The 18,519-nt window shown below is 45.3% G+C and overlaps 1 protein-coding gene and 1 long non-coding RNA gene across 2 annotated transcripts in view; one reads left to right on the top strand and one right to left on the bottom strand.

Annotated features, from left to right (window-relative positions):
• TENM2 (teneurin transmembrane protein 2) overlaps positions 1 to 18,519 on the top strand; it is a 462,232-nt gene that overhangs the window by 22,886 nt on the left and 420,827 nt on the right. The window lies entirely within an intron of this gene.
• Positions 4,018 to 17,967, bottom strand: LOC140688432 (uncharacterized). Its single transcript, XR_012063125.1, has 3 exons — positions 16,524 to 17,967; positions 14,835 to 15,129; positions 4,018 to 4,903 (listed from the first exon to the last, which is right to left on the bottom strand). It is a non-coding gene; the product is annotated as an uncharacterized lncRNA (long non-coding RNA).

The following is an 18,519-nucleotide window of genomic DNA, read 5'->3' as shown; positions in this document are numbered from 1 at the left end:
TGCATGTGTTACATAAGCTTAGTTCAGGCGTGAATTATAGGGCCGTTGGCCGTGAGTTCAGTGTTAACAAGTGAACAACATCTATTAAGTAAGATGCCTTTAAACAGAAACACAAAGCAGAGCCACATGTTGGTCAGTTGGTGAAAATGATGTGACCGGAGGCTCGTGGGAACCTAACCCTTTATTTCCCCTAGGAGCAAAGGTTCGGTATTCCCTAATTCAGTGTCCATGGGGACTTTATAAAACATAACTATCATGAATAATGAGACTCTTACTTACAGCTCGCTGGCAGTAGCATTTGTAAGAATTTGTAAACGCTTTTGTTTCCGATCATTTGTTTCTCATATTTTTTGTTATGTTTGCTTTTACCTTTGATTTGTGGCGTAGTGTTGTAAAGTTTCCTTGTGTTGTAAAGTAACAAAGTTTCCCCCCCAGATACATTTATTTAAGTGAAATAACTGAGTTAATTGATGTAAGAAATATTAAGTCAATGATACTGTATACTAGGAAATATGATGGTAAAGAAAAACACAAAATAGTATATGAAGGAGGTAGGCAAAAAAAAGAAAAGAAAAGAAAAGAATGTTTATGGGAGCCTGGAATTAATATATAGAAAGCATTCTTTCATCATCTTTCTTACTCATTGCCTCCTTAGAGTCTAGTTCTAAGCCATAAGCACATTTAATTAGAGATACTGTGACTTAGTTCGAAGGAATGCAAAGAGTGAATGAAAGGGGATGGGGTGAGTGTATGGTCATTCTAAGCTCAAGCAATAAGCCTTGACCATCTGGAAAGAATTTATGAAGATCGTGAATTAAGAGTTTTCTATATTGATTCCAAGTTTCTGTATCATTAATAACAGGCTTCTGAATTACTAACCAATAGCCTAGCTCATCAGACTTGGCCTTCAAAACACGAACTGGCCAATGACCTGAGCGAGCTAGCTCTCTCTCGTCTAATAATAAAGATGCCCCTTGTGCAGTCCTGGGCCAGGAGACTGCTCCCACCCCACCTCAGTAAGGCCCCGAGATCATTTCCAAGTTCAGCTCTTCACGGCATATTGTTCTCCAACCTGCTTTTACAGTAACTGCAAGAGAAAGGAGATTTTTGGCACTTGGAGCAAAAGATGTAAAAACAAAAAAAGTACAAGGGAGCAGTCAAACTGAAATGAGAGCAATTAAAGAGACAAAAAGTCCCCTCAGCTGCCTTTTGGGTTCTTTTTTGATCTTTTCACCAAGGAATTAGTGGCTTTTAATTTTCCCCACCTTAGCTTAAAATACGGCTGGCGGAAAAGAAATGAACATCATGGGGGAAGGCTGCTTTGGATTAAAAAAAATAAAACAAATGTAGGTTGAATCAATCAAGCAGCTGTCAGATTCCTCGAGCACAGGGTCTGCTTGCGAAGTTCAGCGGCCAGGTTTCTGCTGGACAACAGCGGCTTTTCCCACCGTATTTCTCACCATTACATGCATGAACTTTTTATGATCATCTGACCAACTCGCTGCTTCTACCATTAAAAATGGGGGAGGGAGGGTTGCTTAATTTTCAGAGCACAGGGAAAGGATGATGATTTTGAAATTGGGTGTAAGCTCGGCTTCCTTTCTCGCAGTGGACATTGAAACACTGACCAGCTCCGACTAAAACCCGGATTATTGTTATATATATACATTTTTTTGCTTTTGCTTTTGTTTGCTTGCTTTTTTTTTTTCCCTCATTCCCCCAGGATGATTTTGTTCATCAGCACAAACTCAGTTCAGCTCACCCAGCAAGTCCAAGGGATCAGGTCACGTTAGTCGGGGAGACGGAGAGGGCCAGGCTGGGGCTGTGCTGGGCATGGGTGAGGCATGTTTGTGGATGAGCCCCAAACGCCACGGGGCAGACCCGAGCTGCACTGGCAGTGGCTTACACTGCTGGGTACCAGGGTACACATCATTTCACAAGGAAGGGTTTCTGAACCCCAGTCTAACAAGCCCTTCACAGCTCCAGTTCCAATCCCCAAGAAACCCATTAACGCAGTTAGATGCCACGGCTGTGTGTGCTAAAGACGGAGGAGGAGGAGGAGCCACTCTTGAGTAGCTTGCTTTGAGTAGGCACTCCACCAACGCCAAAGCATCTCCTCCATTCGTTAGCCCGGCCTCTTCCTCTGCGTTGACCTTACAGAGATGCTTCCAGCCTTCTGAGGACGAGCACGGTCACGAGTCCAAAGCCCCATGACGTTTCTAACATCACAAAAATGTCATCTGACACATGAAAGGTTTTTGCCTACCAACACATCACTGGGTTCCGCTGAAAAATCACACGGATCTAGCAAGACCAGGGTTAAGCTTATGGATGTGGTCCTCTTCCTGGTGTATGATGAGTATCAGTTTGTGACTGAGAAGGAAAGGGAGGAGTCCGGGGGTACCTGGGTAAACCATGGGGTGAACCTAACTGGCCCACGGATGGATAACAATGGTGGAGTTTTCTGCAACCAACTTCAGGGTGAATTCAACAGAAAACAGTGGGCAGGACGCCCTCAGTGTCAGAGTGGTAGTGATAGTTATGAGAACAGGTGCTCAAGTCACTGTGTAATTATAGTTCTGACTCCATCACTTATTAGTGTTTAGATTTTGGACAGAATTGCCGAGTCTCTCAAGCCTCAGTTTCCTCTTCTGTAAAATGGTGGGAAAAATAATAATGGCCCGAAGGCTTTGCATTTTGGTTTTGTACAGAGATTAGTAACACAGTGTGTGTGAATTGACTCGTGGGCAGTCTAGCCCATAGGATGCACACAGTCAAAGCTTAATTCTTGCAGCTTCGTGTCTCCCCTTTTTGTCCCTCTCCTCCTCCTCTACCTACTTTACTTCTCTTCTGTGTTGGATCATTTAAAGCAGGAAGAGTGGTTTTAGAGAAGATCATTCATCCTTGGGTTTTAGGCTAAGTCGTATGTTAAAGTCACATAAACTCGTGATTGCTTATCCAGGCATCGACCAAGGATGGCGTTGTTTCTGTCTTCTGTGAGTTTGCAGTCCGAGTATTCTCTGCTCACCTGCTTTTAACCTTCTCCAGCGTGAGGCAGTAGGCGCCTTCTGGGTACCAGAGAAACAGAAAACTAGGTTTTCCTCTCAGCCAGCCAGTGAATATGAGATTTCACAATTTGCATTTGTCACTGTAATTCTTTTGTTCCAAAAAGGGGTGAAAAGCAGGTTAGCAGGGTTGTCATGCATTGGAAGGAAATACCGAAGTGTGTACCAGTTTCTCTTCAGAACACCACCCCAAACTGAGAGTTTGTGTTATTTGGGTTTTAATTCAAGACAGAGAATCCAAAATACCAGAGACAAATGATTTCTGACTCCTACTCCATTTATTCAACTCCAAACGTTTTCAATAAATCTAGGAATTCATCTACATCCTGTTAAATTAGGGATTTTGCATTTTGAAGGAAATAGTGCCAAACTGATAAAGTCTTCTGAATTATTCTCTCTAAATATACTTAATCTTCATTAATGCAGCCCTGCGTGGTTTTTTGAGCCAATCTGAACTAACAGGAAAAAATTTCACATATCTAAACTTAAAATAGAATTTCTTTTTTTTCCCCCCTACTATACAGTCTGTCAAGGCATGTGTGTATACAGATTTCATGTACATACAGAGTTTTTTCCTCCTGGTCTCCTAGCCCAGCCCACTCTCATTTCTGGATATCATATCTTATGATTTAATGTGGGCATTGGTTTTAGGGGATTGGTGGCGGTTGGCTTTTTGGGGTTTTTTTGGGTTTTTTTAATTTCTCTTGTTTTTCCTCAGTGTCATGGAAAGATAAATCAACTATCTATTAATATACACTTCATTTGGTGAAGTCATTTAAGGAAGTTTCTTTCTTTCCTTTTTTTTTTTTTTTTTCCTTGCTGATGGAGCTAATGAAACAATGTGCATTTCAATTCCCAGGCTCCCTGGATTCAGACAGAGAGTAGCTAACACACAATTGATTTCCCCGCCCTGCAGGAAAAGGGGAAGCAATAGAGAAGTCAGATGGATTGATCGCTAAGATACAGGCCCTGTGGGATGCTTCGATACCATCCACGTCTTGAATGCATGAACAGGCCTCTCATCAATAGGATAATCCCTAGGAAGGTAACTTCTTAGGATCCTGACAGAAGTTTAAGCAGACAGGTGTGCTAGCCCACGTCCGTCCTTCTTTGGGGCTGTCCCGCCATAATAAATGGCCAGACTTACAAACTCAGACTTTAATTTTTTTTTTTTGAAGTACAGTCAGTTATAATGTGTCAATGCCTGGTGCACAGCACAATGTCCCAGTCATGCATATACATACATATATTCATTTTCATATTCTTTTCATTAAAGGTTATTACAAGATATTGAACATCGTTCTCTGTGCTATGCAGCAGAAACTTTTTTTATAATCTATTTTTATATATAGTGGCTAACATTTGTAAATCTCAAACTCCCAAATTTATCCCTTCCCACCCCCTTTCCCCAGTAACCATAAGATTGTTTACTGTGTCTGCGAGTCTGTTTCTATTTTGTAGATGAGTTCATAGTGTCCCTTTTTTTCCTTTTTTTTTTTTTTTTTTTTTTTTAGATTCCACATATGAGTGATATCTTACGGTATTTTTATTTCTATTTCTGGCTTACTCCACTTAGAATGATGATCTCCAAGTCCATGCATGTTGCTGCAAATGGTATTATTTTATTCTTTTTTATGGCTGAGCAGTATTCCATTGTATAAATATACCACCACTTCTTTAGCCAGTCATCTGTCGATGGACATTTAGGTTGCTTCCATGTCATGGCTCTTGTATACAGTGCTGCTGTGAACATTGAGGTGCATGTGTCTTTTTGAAATTCAGACTTCAGAAGCAGGCAGATCTGGGATAGAAACATGGGATGATGGTGCTGATGTGCCCTAAGGGAAAATTAGTCAAGAGATTACAAATTCAAGTGTCTACAGGTCCCAGAGAGGGGGGTGTAAGACAGTAAGTGCTCAATTAATGCTTTATAAGACAAAGTAAGTAGGCAAATGTCATGCCAGGAAGTAAGGAGATAAAATGGCTGAACATACTCATCGGTTATCTTTGCCAAAAGCCTGCTGTTGGTGACCCCTGAATGAGTCTCACTCCTCATTTCACAGAAGAAGGAACTTAGAGCGTGAGAAGTTAAAACTACCCACCCAGTGTGTCACATGCAGGAATCTCAGCTCTGCTCACGTTTCTTTCTTTTTTTAAATCCCTGGTGCCATTACCAAATGGCATGCTTGAAGTTCAACTTCCCGTTGGGGGAGCCAGCCGCTCACACCTCAGGTACCAAGCTCCCTGGAACGATACTGCCTAGAATATTAGGACTCTCTTCCCTAAAAATGTCAGCAACTGAACTGCAGCTCGCTTCAGCATAAACGAAAGGGGGATTCATTGCCTCCCACGACAACAGAGAAACCCTAGCTGAAGGCATGCCTAGATCTAGCTGCCCAAACCAGCTACACTTTCTTCATCCCTTGCCTCCCACCCTTTTTTTTTTTCCCTCTTGCCCTTATTTTGAGGAAGACTTTTCTTTGTAATGACAAGATTAATCCCAGTAGTTCTAGGCTTGACCACCCAACCAGCTTGTGGGTAGAGCTGCTTTTTCTTCATGGCTGCACACAACCAAATTCTAAGATTGAGTCTCAGAATAACCTGGGGTCACGCCCCCTTCCCTAAGCCAGTCAGCGTGGCCATGGGGAAAGGAATCGGTGACTGCAGGTGGCGTCTCCCCAGTGACCCTCCCTGCCTGGGAATGAGGAAGACAGACTGAGACACTGTTTTAAAAGAAGGGGATGGGAACTGGGCAAGCAAAAACAGTAGACAGACATGCTTCCCCTGCGGGCTCTGTTCAGAGCTCGTCTCTCTCACCCAGAAGCCTTAGCCTGGGGCTTAGGTGGTTGGAATTTGTGGGGCTCTGAGAGCTCCCTGAACTCATCAAAACGCAGTACTGGGGAGCGGGGGGCACAATTTCCAGTGACTCCAATGCAAAGGTTAACCCCTTCTTTCCCTCTTCCTGTTTTCTCCCTTCCTTCCTTTCACATACGTTAGTAAGCACTTACTCAGTGTACTTTGTTAGATATTTTCTCATTGTTACTTTATGTTCTCCGGACTCCAACCTCACAGAGCATAGAGATGATTATTCCCAGGGACCAAACTGGGAGCACAGGCTGTTCAAGGTTCTTGTTTGGGTTCTGGTGAGCCATGAGATCTAAGCCCTGTCCCAAGCAGACCAGTTCTTTTGTTGGTCTTAAACCACTGTTAAGTTTTGCATGCTGATTTCTTTAAGGCATCGGTGCTTATGTTTCCTTTCCCTCGATGTTAGTAATGAAGTGGTTTTCTTTTCAGTGTTCATACAATTGCAAGTGAGAGAACTCCAATCTCCAGTGTAGCCAGAAACAAGAATGAAAAGAACGTATTGACCGAGAGGATAGAAAAGTTCAGGAAGAGTTGGTTGCGGGGGTTCCCATCCTGGATCTCTTCTGTTCGGTTCCATTCTCTGCCTCTCAGTGGAAGCAAGATGGTTATCAATCATGCTTCCCTCCCTCCCTTTGTCCCCCAGGCAGCTCCAGGCGTTCATCCTGTCTCCTTGCAATCTCAACAGCGAAGAGGCTTTCATTTTCCAGTCGTTCCAGGAGTCTAATAAGTTCGGCTTGTCCTTGAGTCTCCGCAGGTCTGCGTGACCTAGCTTACGGGGCCCGCCTGTTCCTGACCTCCGTGGCCAAAGGAATAGGTGCTCTGCTTGACCATGGTGGGGTCGGGTGACTTCTGTGCGCCTGGGAATGCGGATGACCCACGAGTTGCAAACCACACGAGTTGGAAGTGTGGGACAGGTGGCCTCTAAAGCGAACCCAGAGGGTTGTTGGTGGCAGTTGAGAAAGTCTACCAGCCCTGTGGCCAGGGGGAGTCGTAGCATAGATCTTTTATTTCAGATGAATACTCGTTCCTCTTTTGTTCTTGATAGAAGCCTTTTACAGTAGTAGCTTTTATATTAACTTTTTGTTGAATTCTTTTGACTTTCCCGTGGCAATGATAGGAATACAAATCATCGGCGGTGGACAGAGTCCACGGAGGTTTCTGTTTTGCCAACAGTGAGTCGCGGTGTTCTTTTTTACTACGCTGTTTGAGAAAACACGTGCACAGTAGACGTCAGGCAATGAATTCAAATCCTGGACCCGACTGAGTATCTCTGTGGACTTGAGCCAATGCTCTGCTCCAGGATCCTCCTTTGTAGGATTTTTGTGAGATGAGTTGAAATAACGCAATACATAAAAAGGTCTTAGCGCAGGGCTTAGCTCATGGGAAGTATTGCTGTGTTCCTTTTTCAAGTGATTTACCCCCAAGGAGTCTTTGAATTAGAAATTCCTTAGAACATGGGAACCGGAGATTAATCTACAGTAAAGGAATCTGTAAAATTATTTCCTGGATTGAATCTATTTCATCAAGAAAAAAAGGCATCTGATTTACGACTCGTGGTTATGATGAGTTTATTAGTCCGTATTAACGTTGTGTACAAGCAACACTGGAATGCCAAACAAGATCTTGAAAATACAGGACATATTTAGGTCTCTGAAGAGTCAAAATGGTGCATCACAGAATCGATCTTCAGCAACGCTTTGCTTATAGGTCACGTGTTAGTTAAAGTGATGCTACTTGTGGAATTAGAACAGCCTGGGTTCCCCCAGGCGCTTCACTTAGAACAAAAATGTGTATTTCACTCGCATCATAGTCCCATGCCACAGGGCCAGCCTTCTCCATAACTATTCAGGAGCCCAGACTCCTTCCAGTTGTTGGTTCTGCCTTCTCTTTGATCAGCAGCATCCTCTCCATCCCGCCATAGGAAAAGGACCACCTTCCAGATCGCTGACCCATCACTTCCTCTCCCTTTTCCATGAAGAGTTACGTGACTCCACCCGGGTGCAGGTGAAGCTGGGAGACGGAGTCTAGCAGCAACCCTTCATAGCGGAAGGGGCAGCAAAACCAAAGCCCACGTGGGCCGGCTGCCACAGCTCTGCCCTCCTCGCCCCTGCTGCGTAGTGTTGCGGTGTCTGGTGCTGGGCGCAGTTCTGAGAAGAATGCTGAGTCTCACTGAGCAAGCACCGCATCCCCCTTGCCCAGCATCGTGCCTGAATGTTCCCTGGTTGCACGAAGGCATTACTGAGTCAAAATGGCAAATAATCAAAGATTGGCCTCAAAGATAATTTCTAAGCAAATAGTTGCAACCATTGGAAATCCTTATTTTCCTTTGCCTCGTCTCTGTCCGACTTGTAGGTTTTGAGGTAAAAGTAGGATTGTTGGTTGTAACTTGTATAGCATCTGAAAGCGGGAGCGCCCCAGTGCGGGGAGCAGACCCGTTGTGGACTGACGCCTGTTTCACCCTCTCCCCAGATCCCGTCCTCTCCACACAGCGCAGCCCCCTCATTCCGTGGTGTGCGGGCCGAGGAATCGGGTAGCCCAGAGGAGCTGCAACATTTGCCCTGGGGCCGGCCAGCCAGTTTGGGCTGCCCTCGGGCCACGTGTCTGCTGTCTTCCTGGTCACTTGGCCGTTGTGAAAGCCCTGTTATTAATGACGGCATTCGCATGAACTGATTTGGATTTTCTTTGTTTCTTTCTGGTTGTGTTACTTAGATTCTGGCCAGCTACCTTTCATAAACCAACGTAGTGGGTGCTTCTATTTCTTGTCATGAAGAAGAATATCCTTTGGTCCTTCTTTTAAGGTAGTTTCGAGAAACAGTTGAGAATATGCTATCTGACCTCAATTAAAAAAAATATATATATATAAAAAAGAATATGCTATCTGCAGTCAGACCACCTTAGTTCAAATCCTACTGCCAGTGGGGTAAAATGGGGCTTTAGTAACATTTCCTATTGTAGAAAATTATTACATTTTTTAAAAAGTACTTAGCACAGTGCCTGAGTCATAATATGTGCTTAATCAGTGTTAAGCAGCATTATTTTTATTGTAATTATCCAGGTATTCACACTTGAAATATTTTGAAAGGTGGCTAGATCCTATTACAGTTTACAGAGGCAAGAAATAACATCACGGAAGTTGAGTTTCTCATTTCCTCGTTTCTTGCTTTAACCTCTGTCTCAGCTCTTTGAGTGTATTTTTTGTTAATAACAGACAAAATAAAAAGCAGACTTAAAAAAAAAAAAAGATATGATGAAGCCGTGCCCTGGCTTTGATTCCTGCACAGAGGCTCCATTCATTGTCAGGGCGATTTCTCTGCATGGATTGATGGCAGAATACGGTCTGTTTCTAAGACTGTTTAAAGCCGGGCACAAAAGAAATCACACTGGCTGGGTCCACAGCTGGCGAAACGGGACAGACTAAGCGGGTGAAAGAAGCTGTTAATACAGACCAGAAAATTTTTCAGCTAAAAAAAGGAACATGCCCACTGAAAAATTTGAAAGCAAAAAGTTTTATTTGGGTAAAGCGATGTTCAACTCTGCATGATTCCTACTTCGAAAATGCGCACACTTGCCTCCTCCAACTGCCAGAGCATTATTTTTTTTTGACACAGAGGAAGCAAAATAGGGAGAGGAATAATGGGCTTTCAGACAGCGAGGGCCCCAAAAGCAAACCTGGAAACATAAATGCTGAAGTCCCCGGGCCTGGCAAAGTATGCGGGAAGGGGTTCCTGTAGCCCCTCTTTCTGGCCCCTCTGCTGTCATTCACCAGCCTGTGGGAATCGCGATCAGCGGGACCTCTCCCAACAGTGGGAAGACGGGTGTCAAGGGGCGGTCCTCGGTTTCCAAGCCACTTTTCAGCCGTCCTTTCTCTAACCTTCTCCTTATCAGATCTCTGCAAAGACCTTTGCCCAGAGCCCACAGGTGGTCATCCATCCACCAGGCAAACATTGTCTGAAAACACAGCTTCTCCATCAGATGCTTTCCGTATCAAAACTGTTTCTCCATCTCTGCCAGAGCAGACATTCATTGACCACGTTGATTCTGCCTTTTTTTGTAATCTGCTGAAAAAATAGAACTTGGCCTTCATTTTTCACTCCAACCCTTAGAATATGACTCAGAATCTCATGGCCAGTCGCATCTCTGCCGAAGTTTTCTCTATCTGTGTGTCTATACGTTATCGGTAACTGCCCACGAGGATGCATTTGGCTTCGATTGTACACCCCACGTGTGTAAGCAGAGCACCTGTGTAATACCCTTAGATTTCATCCAGCAAAGCCCAGGTCTTTAATAAAAGTTCTCTAGTGATGTTTTAGCCATCATATTCCAATTTTGTGCAGATGTTTCTCTTTATAGTATACTCCTAAAAACGTGGACTGTCTCATTTATATGTGCACATGCAGGAACTTCTGTATATCTGTGGATTTTATATATAATAATACCCATGCACCCTACATAAGAAATATGTAAATATTCCACAGAATATAATGAAGTGCTTTATAGATAGTAAATGATTGATAGATGTATAGTAAATAAATCAACAAAGATGATGATTGCTTAGCCCACAAGCAAAACTCCTGGAACCCTAAATATGACCAGGGATTCCCAAAATCTGTGGTTAGGAATCAGGAGGCAAGTTGTAGCCTTGTTTTTGGCCCTCTCTTACTGTTGAAGGGAGCAAACCTGTTTTTCTGTGACCTACGTAACAATTAAGAAAATTTGTAGTTAGTGGCTAGGATTCAAAACAAAATAAATGTCTAGATTTCTAACTGCTTTTGAAACATCAGACAGTCAGATCTCTGAGCCACACCCCCAAGTGACATCAGTCATGTGCCAGGGCAGCGGACCCTTCGGATGGAACCTACACTTCCCAGGGGCCTTGGTCCCCATCCCCCTATGTTGTCTTCCCAACAGTGAGGATTGGGGTCACTTGCCTTTGTCATCAAGGCTGAAATACTGTTTTTCTTATGGTGAGGAGGAGAGTGACCTGTTTCTTATCTGCATGCCTCTGTCAAAAGCAGACCCGTGAGAAACAGGTCAAGAGGCTGTGATTTCCCTTGGCCAGTCTCGTTCCTGGAATCAAACCAGGTGCTTTAGGCCTGTGAATTTGTGCGCCCTGGTTTAAGCAAATTGTAATAGCCCAGAACCTTCCTTCATGTGCTGCTCATCTCAGTTTTCCTTTGAGGAAAGGACAGAGTAACTGTCATGATGGTGTCATTAGGACCTACACAGGCCACCTGTGTGAGTCAAGGGTCAGCCACTGACCTCTGGCTTGGAGGTCATTATGTGTCTCCTGGGGACAACTTGGGCATGAAGGCAGAGCATGCTGGCACGTGCAGGAAGAACATTCTCTCTGCTCCACCACCGACTTCCCCGGTGGCGTTGGTGACAGGTGCAGAGAGGTGTCTGGCATGCATCCCAACCAGAAGCAAGCATCAAGAGATGAGGTGGTCCACGTGTGGCTCCAGAGGGATGCTGGAGACCTGAGGACGACACGTTCTGTCTCCTTCACTGACTCTAATAGTTCCTCAGGAGCCACAAAGAGCAGTTGTCTACATCCTTAAGTTTAGGGATTTCCTCCAGAGCTGGTGTTTAACTCCGTAGAACATGATGCTGGTTACCGGAGGTCCTACAAATCTGCCTGGAGGTCGGTGCTGCCTTGTTTTTTTGTTATTTTGTTTTTTAAGGTGACACATTTTTACCCCCACGAGGCATTGTTCTGTTAACAGGCATTTACGTGATAATGTCGGTGTCAGCGTTTGAAGAGAGCTTTGCTGTAAGCCCAGTGGTGTGTTCACGGGTTTCTGCAGGGCCTTCTCCTCTGAGGTTTCTGTCTCTGACTGAGTTTTCCAATTTGTCGTCATCTTCCTTCCCTGAGTCCTGCTGCACAGAAAGTGTGCAGGGGAAGAAAATCTTTCATTCGTGCACCCACACTTCCCGAATTCTCCAGGATGAGCGGCAAATACGCATTCCTACCGACTTTCAGAAATAGGTAGGGGTGAAGGGGTCTTTCCTTGCTGTTGGACCCTCCACAGAATGACATCGTGGCCTGAAATGAATTATTCTCACCTTTCCTTCTGGGCTGGGGTCACGTCAAGTTGGGGCTTTGAAATCAGGTGGACACCAGGTTCCACCAATTCTTATGGTCTGATCTGGGACACGTGACTTCAAGTCCCTGGACCTCTGCAAAGTGGGGGTTATAATCATAACAGCTTCATGGGAGGATTTTGAGGATTAAAGGAGAGGGATGACTACAGTCACTGCATAAGCACACGTGACAGGTGATGGTAAATCCTTAATATCTACTGTTACTTTTCAACTTCTATCTCTTCTTAGCCATTCTTTTTCTTTTCTCTTTGATAAAAGCATGTATAAATACTATTTTGTCTCTCAGACTGCAGTGTATGTTTAAGAATCATCAAGAGGTGTGCAAATATGACCAAGTAGGGTGCAAAGTATGAAAAGAGAGCCGTGTAACGTAACTTTGTTACTCTTTAGTTTCACTTCTATATTCACCTTTCTGCTCGCTTGGAGAAAAAATATTAGAAAAATGTTAATAAGCCCTAAATTTGAGAAATAAGAATAGAAATATGATAGACAGTGAGGAATATCGCTTAGGGCTCCTCTCCCCAACAATTATTATTCCTGAATATTTAAGTTCTATTTCTATCTACCTATTTAATTGAGGAATATATTAAAGTAGCTGTGTCACCCACCAGTCCACTCAGAACCCAGATAAAATCTGAAGCTGCTTCTACAAACACGCATTGTAGCAATGCTTCAAGTGGTGCATGTTTGCCAAATAAAACGGCTGTTTGAGAAAAACAAACATTGTCTCCAGGCATGACAAATTACACGTGTTTCTTTCAAAACGGTTGCTTCTGCTGGTAAACCTCAAAGGGAAATACGTTGTTTTGGTCCTGGGGGAAAGGTTGGCCATTAGGAGGGTCAAGTCATTAGTAACTCCTTTGGTGGGAAGATGGGGAAAAAAATTACATTTGGATGAGTCCTTCACAGCATGCTTTTGCCATGCTCTCGGTTAGAGATGAATCAGTGAGTATTTGTTGATTCCTTCTGTGTTCTGGATACTGAGGTCGATATGGTGGTATACAGTAAGAGGCAAATTAGTGGGAAATAGAGTAAGCTCTGGAAGAGCTGGAAGGACAGAGAAAGAAGTAGGTAACAGTGTCACAATAAAGCAGGGCATCGGAATTTTTTGGTTTCCCAGTGCATGTAAAACTTACACTTACACTACAGTATAGTGTGTTAAGTGTGCAATAGTATTATGTCTAAAGAATGTACGTGCCTTAGCTAAAAAAATACTTTCTTGCTTAAAACAAAATGCTAACCATTGTGTGAGCCTTCAATGAGTAGTGGTAGTAACATCAAAGATCGCTGATCACAGATCACCATAACAAGTAAAATAATGAAAAAGTTCGATACATTGTGAGAATTACCAAATGTGATACAGAAGCAGGAAGCAAGCAGATGCTATTGGAAAAATGGCTCCAGTAGACCTGTTCCACGCAGCGTGGCCACCAACGCTCAATTTGTTAAAAACAAACAAACAAACAAACAAAAATGCATGTTCTGCCAAGGGTTCTGACGTGAGATCTGCCTGCACTGCTTAGTGTTCCTGCCCCTCCCTTCTGTCATCACCTGCTCATCCTGCAGCTCTGAGCTCCGTTACCAGGACCTAAACGAGGTCTTTCACAATCGCTCTGGGTTAATTCTCACACTTATCCACTCTTACTGCATCTTCTTTTCTTCTGAAGCTTTTATCACAGTTCACTTGACCAGTGTGTGCGTGCACGCATGCATGCCTGCACAGAGAACTATTTGATTGATGTTTGCCTCCCCCACATCAGAGGAAGTAGCTCAAGGCTTCAGGGATGCTATCCTGTCGCCATTCCTTCTATGAGGTCCAGAAGCAGCAACCGGAGCATAGAAGTTGCACACCTCTTGGAAGTGGCTACCAAGATGAGTTGTCCACGTTCAAGCGTGTCTTTGGGAATTCTTCTAGAATTCTCCTCCCTTGCTGTCTTTCCAAGGTCTTTTTTTTTTCCTTTCTTTTTATTGAATTATAGCCAGTTCACAGTGTCATACAGAACAATGTTTGTCACGTGTATACGTTCCTTCTCATATTCGTTTTCTTGATAGGTGGCTACAAGATACTGAATGTAGTTCCCCGTGCTATACCATAGGACCTTGTTGTTTATCTCTTCTATACATAGTAGTTCTTATCTGCAGATCCCAAACTCCCATTGTATCCCTTCTCGCCCCTTGACCCCTGGTCTCCAGGAGATTGTTTTCTATGTCTGTGAGTCTGTTTCTCGTTCAGCTTGATTGAGCCTTGTCCTCCCCAGGAGTACGTTTTTCTAATCTATTCTTGTCTCATTTTGACCATCAATGTGGTATTTGCCAACAAGGTATATGAACTCTAACTGCCTACAGGCACCAAACAGGGATCCAGTCCCCAGCTAATGACAGTCCCCTGTGAAATACCACTCAGAGAAGAGTGGCAGGAAGTGGAATCCCAACTCGTTAGCCTGACATTGACAGCGGCTTGGTCGTTTTGCTGTGGCGGGGACTTAGCAATGGTTGACATGCAGAAATGTGTTCTCCATGTGGTCATGTCTACTAACTTTTGAGCCCCTCAGCCCAAGGCCCTCCAGGCAGACGGCTTGGCATGCGGGGGGTGTCACCTGACCCCTGGAACCCTGATTTCCTTTGCTGACGGCCTGCCGCTTAAAGCTTCCTTTATTAACTGGGACCCGTTCTAAATGGCATCCCCTCCGATAAGCGGAAATATTTGTCCCCTTTAACTGAACAGCTCTTAGAAGCAATTAGCACCGAGGGCATTTCTTGTTTAGAAATAACATCTGCACCACGTTCCCCCGATGGACTAACCTGAAGCTGGAAGACGGATGCTGGTTCTTCCCTGGGATCCCGCCTGCACGCGTCTGCGGCTGTGAGGCTGGTAGCACCGTTTCCGTCAGTGGGAATGGTGGTGTTTCCGCCGTGATGGGGGAGGGGGGGGCAAAGAGAAACCCCTGTAACAGGTAAGCATCTTCTGAGGAAGGAGACTCTGCTCCTTTCAAATTGTGCGATTTACCCGTCCTTTCAGATCGGAAGGTTGAGTATGTTTCACGTGTTATAATTAATTCTCTCGTTGCCTCCGAGATCACTGACTCCTCGCTGCTGTCTGAGGAGAGAAGAGTGAGACTGTGTGTCAAGAAACGAGGGCTGTGTCAGAGGAAGGAAAGGGAGGAATTTCGTTAGTGATGGACAACTACGGGCGGGGAGGGGGGGATCTGCTGTGACAGTTTAGAGGAGAAACATGAATCTCACATGATACGTTTCTCATCCCCCGAAAGTTGCCTGAACTGGGTCGTTCTGACCCATGGATGGTTCTGGCCTCATGTGAGTAATATGGCTATTATTTGATAAGATGGATAATATTGACAATAAATGTTCAGTGAGTGGTTATTAAATTCCAGGGGCTATGCAAAGTGCTTTCCATGGTGCGTCCCACTTACTCATCCTGACAGCCCTATTTACTGATGAGAGAATTGGTGTTTAGAAAGATTGAGTTAAGTGCTTCAGTTGATTCAGCTAAAAGTAGAGGAGCGGGGACCTGGCCTCGGGTGGGCTAACTCCAGGGCCGGAGCCGCGCTCGCCACCACCAGCCACACAGATGTTACCTATGGGGTTAACGGCACCTCGCTCGAGACCTCTTGCTCCCAAGCCCTGCCACTGTCAGCCTTCTGTAACCTAAGGGTCGTCAGTGGGTCACTTCTTGGAAAAGCTCCTGGTTAACCACTGCCAGCCCCCCTTCCCGCCCCCAGTCCACAGCGCAGAGGCGGGGTTCTGATGTGTTGGGCGGTGAGAGAATGCAGGACGAGGACTTTAAGTAGCACACACCCACTGGGCACTGAGCACCTCCTCTTAGCAAAGAAGCCCGCAGGGACCACAGTGGACGGAGGCCGGCCAGGCACAGTGTGGGAAGCTGGGACACCCTTCTGGGGTAGGTGGCCTTGACCGGCGCGGCATTCGGGGAGATCCCAGACTCTGCACTTCCGCCCAGGGCCCGCCCTGCTTCAAAGTGAAACTTCCCCGGGAAAACTAAATAAAGGAAAGAAAAGCCAAACAGAACAAATTCCCATTTAGTCAGCTTTTACTGTCCTCGGAGGCGCTGTGTTTATGCTAGATCTTAATTATTGCTGCTTGTCAGAGACGTGCTAAACTCCACTGCGGTTGAGGGAGCTATTTTATCTTTTTATCTTTACAGTCAGGAAAGGCCTTAGTAGGCTGAGCCCTACCCTTGAGGAGGCTACAAACCTGGAATAAAAGAATGCCTCTCTCCCTCCTGCCCAACCATCCCCACCTCTGCGGTGCCTCCCGTGAACCCCTAATGAGGAGGTTTTGGCGGTGAGATGAGTCAGCAGAGCCTGGGTGGCCTTGGACAGAACCATGAAGTTCAAAGAGGGTGCAGAGGTCTCCCATGTGTGACCCCTGTGACCCCCAGGCCCCATGCACCTTCCCTCCAAGACTCCTTCCACAGTGCTCGTAACTCAGACTTTCAGGGGAGACACTTACCTGTACCCTGCCAGCAGGTTAAGAGTGGGGAGCATCCCTTGGGGGCATACTCGGGGTAACAGTGGCGGGTTGCTTGAAGTTGTAGACACACAGCAATGTGCACAAAATGACGGAATCACACCACAAGGAGATCCCTTTTTCAGCTCACTTAATCTTCCAGGTTAAATCAAGGAGGGCCTCTTTGGTGTTTATATCATCTTGCGTTCATCTCGTGATGTCTGTTTTTACCTTTACTTTGTGTTTAGGGCAGGTGACGCTTGTTTTACATGTCTGGCAGTGATGCACAGTTTTCTCCTCATTGAATGCATTTAGGCAAGCGGAAAAGTAGATTGTTTTTCACCTAAAGAAATTTTGTTAAGTCAGTGGTAGTCCACGATAAAGCCAAGACGGGGAGGGGAACAGGAAGGTCTCACTTGTGACAAAGGCTTTATTCAGGAGGCCCTGACCTGAGTGATGCTTCAGTCTCACTCAGCCTGTGAACGGGTGTGTGTTGTTCCTGCGAATCTCTCCTCACACATGCATGTTCTCAGGGAGTCTTGAAAATTGTGGCAAATCCTCAACACTGAGTGGTGAGTAGACTTCACAACATTTTCAGGCTCCTAAAGGCAGGATCCAAAGGAAGATATTTGGGGGTGGGTATCTCCATAGTTCGTAGATGACCATCATCTCTGGCAACAGTGGTTTGATGGATATCAGATGCGTGGGAGATTTTGGCTTTGTTTTTCTTTATTAAAATTCAGATGCCTGGGTCCCACCCTAGAGATTCTCTCCCAGTAGGTCTGGGTTGGGGCCAAGGGATGTGCATTTTAATAACCACCCCAGATCACCACTAAGCACTCCCAACTGAGATTCCCCACTGATGGAGTCTGGTCCGCGTTAGTACCGGGGGTCGTGTGCAGATCAGAGTGAGGAAATGGACATAACTGTGCCATGTAAATATCAAGCCTCCTGTGTAAAGAGCCCAAACCAACGCAAAAGAAGCAACAGCGTCATAGCTTGTAGTTAAAAATGTCAGGAATACTTTTCCATGCAGCCCCATGTTCACCAAATAGCTGAGCGGCTTGTCGGTCCCACTGGCCTCTCTTGACCTCAAGAACCTTTTCTGGAAAATTAGGATGATGGGGTTTACCTGCATGAGGATAACACTTCTGGCTGGACAATTGACAGGTTCGTTTAATCTGCCCAAGGTGCATGTGTTCCCTTAAAAACTTGCTCTCACCGAAAGCCACTGATGTCACACCAGAACCTTCTCAGCTCCCGTTCCAGGCAAGTCTTGAGTCAGGTTTCGTTTCACAGATCAGAGGAGCACCGTGCATCCCTCTGGTAGGAGCCTGACGGCCGTTTTCTCTTCACCAACCCTGGCGAAGCTGTTCACCTTTTGGTTTCTGCAAAACCCCAGTGGGCTTTGTCAAGAAACACCCAAGTCCAGAACGCGCTCTGATTCCATTTCTAGTCACTGACAGGAGTCAGGTGACTTGCTCGAGCCGGGCTTACACAGAGATCCCTTTCAGCCCAGACGTTGCGAAACTCGCACGAACCTGCCATACCCAAAGCCTTGTGAAAATATTTTCAACAGTTAACAAGCAGAGCCTGCAGTCAGAATATGCTCATTAGGCTGCACGTTAGTGTTCGAGTCTTGCAGCTCACATGAGCTGCTACTTGATTTCCACGGAATTTCGGTTCTTCGGGCATCAGCATAGGAATGCTGGCAGCCCCGTGGGCTTCGCCAAGGGCTGCTGGCTTTCCATGGGTTTCCCACGAGGCCGTGCCGACTGTGACAGAGCACACCGACCCTATCTGTGTCTCCCGTCACTCTCTCTCTGGGGGTCCCTTCAATCACCAGAGAGGCCTTTCCTGATCCCCTAGTGAATAGATTCCTTCAGGAACCAGATTCATTTTAAGTGACGCAGTGAGAGACTCGGTGGTCTCCATAGATGAATAGGCTGATTTCTGGAGTTTTTTTAGCTCTTCCTTTGTTCTGGGCTGTATTTTTATG

Source organism: Vicugna pacos, chromosome 22 (genome assembly GCF_048564905.1).
Source record: "Vicugna pacos chromosome 22, VicPac4, whole genome shotgun sequence".
Lineage (NCBI taxonomy): Eukaryota > Metazoa > Chordata > Mammalia > Artiodactyla > Camelidae > Vicugna > Vicugna pacos.
This window is presented reverse-complemented; position numbering and strand designations above follow the sequence as displayed.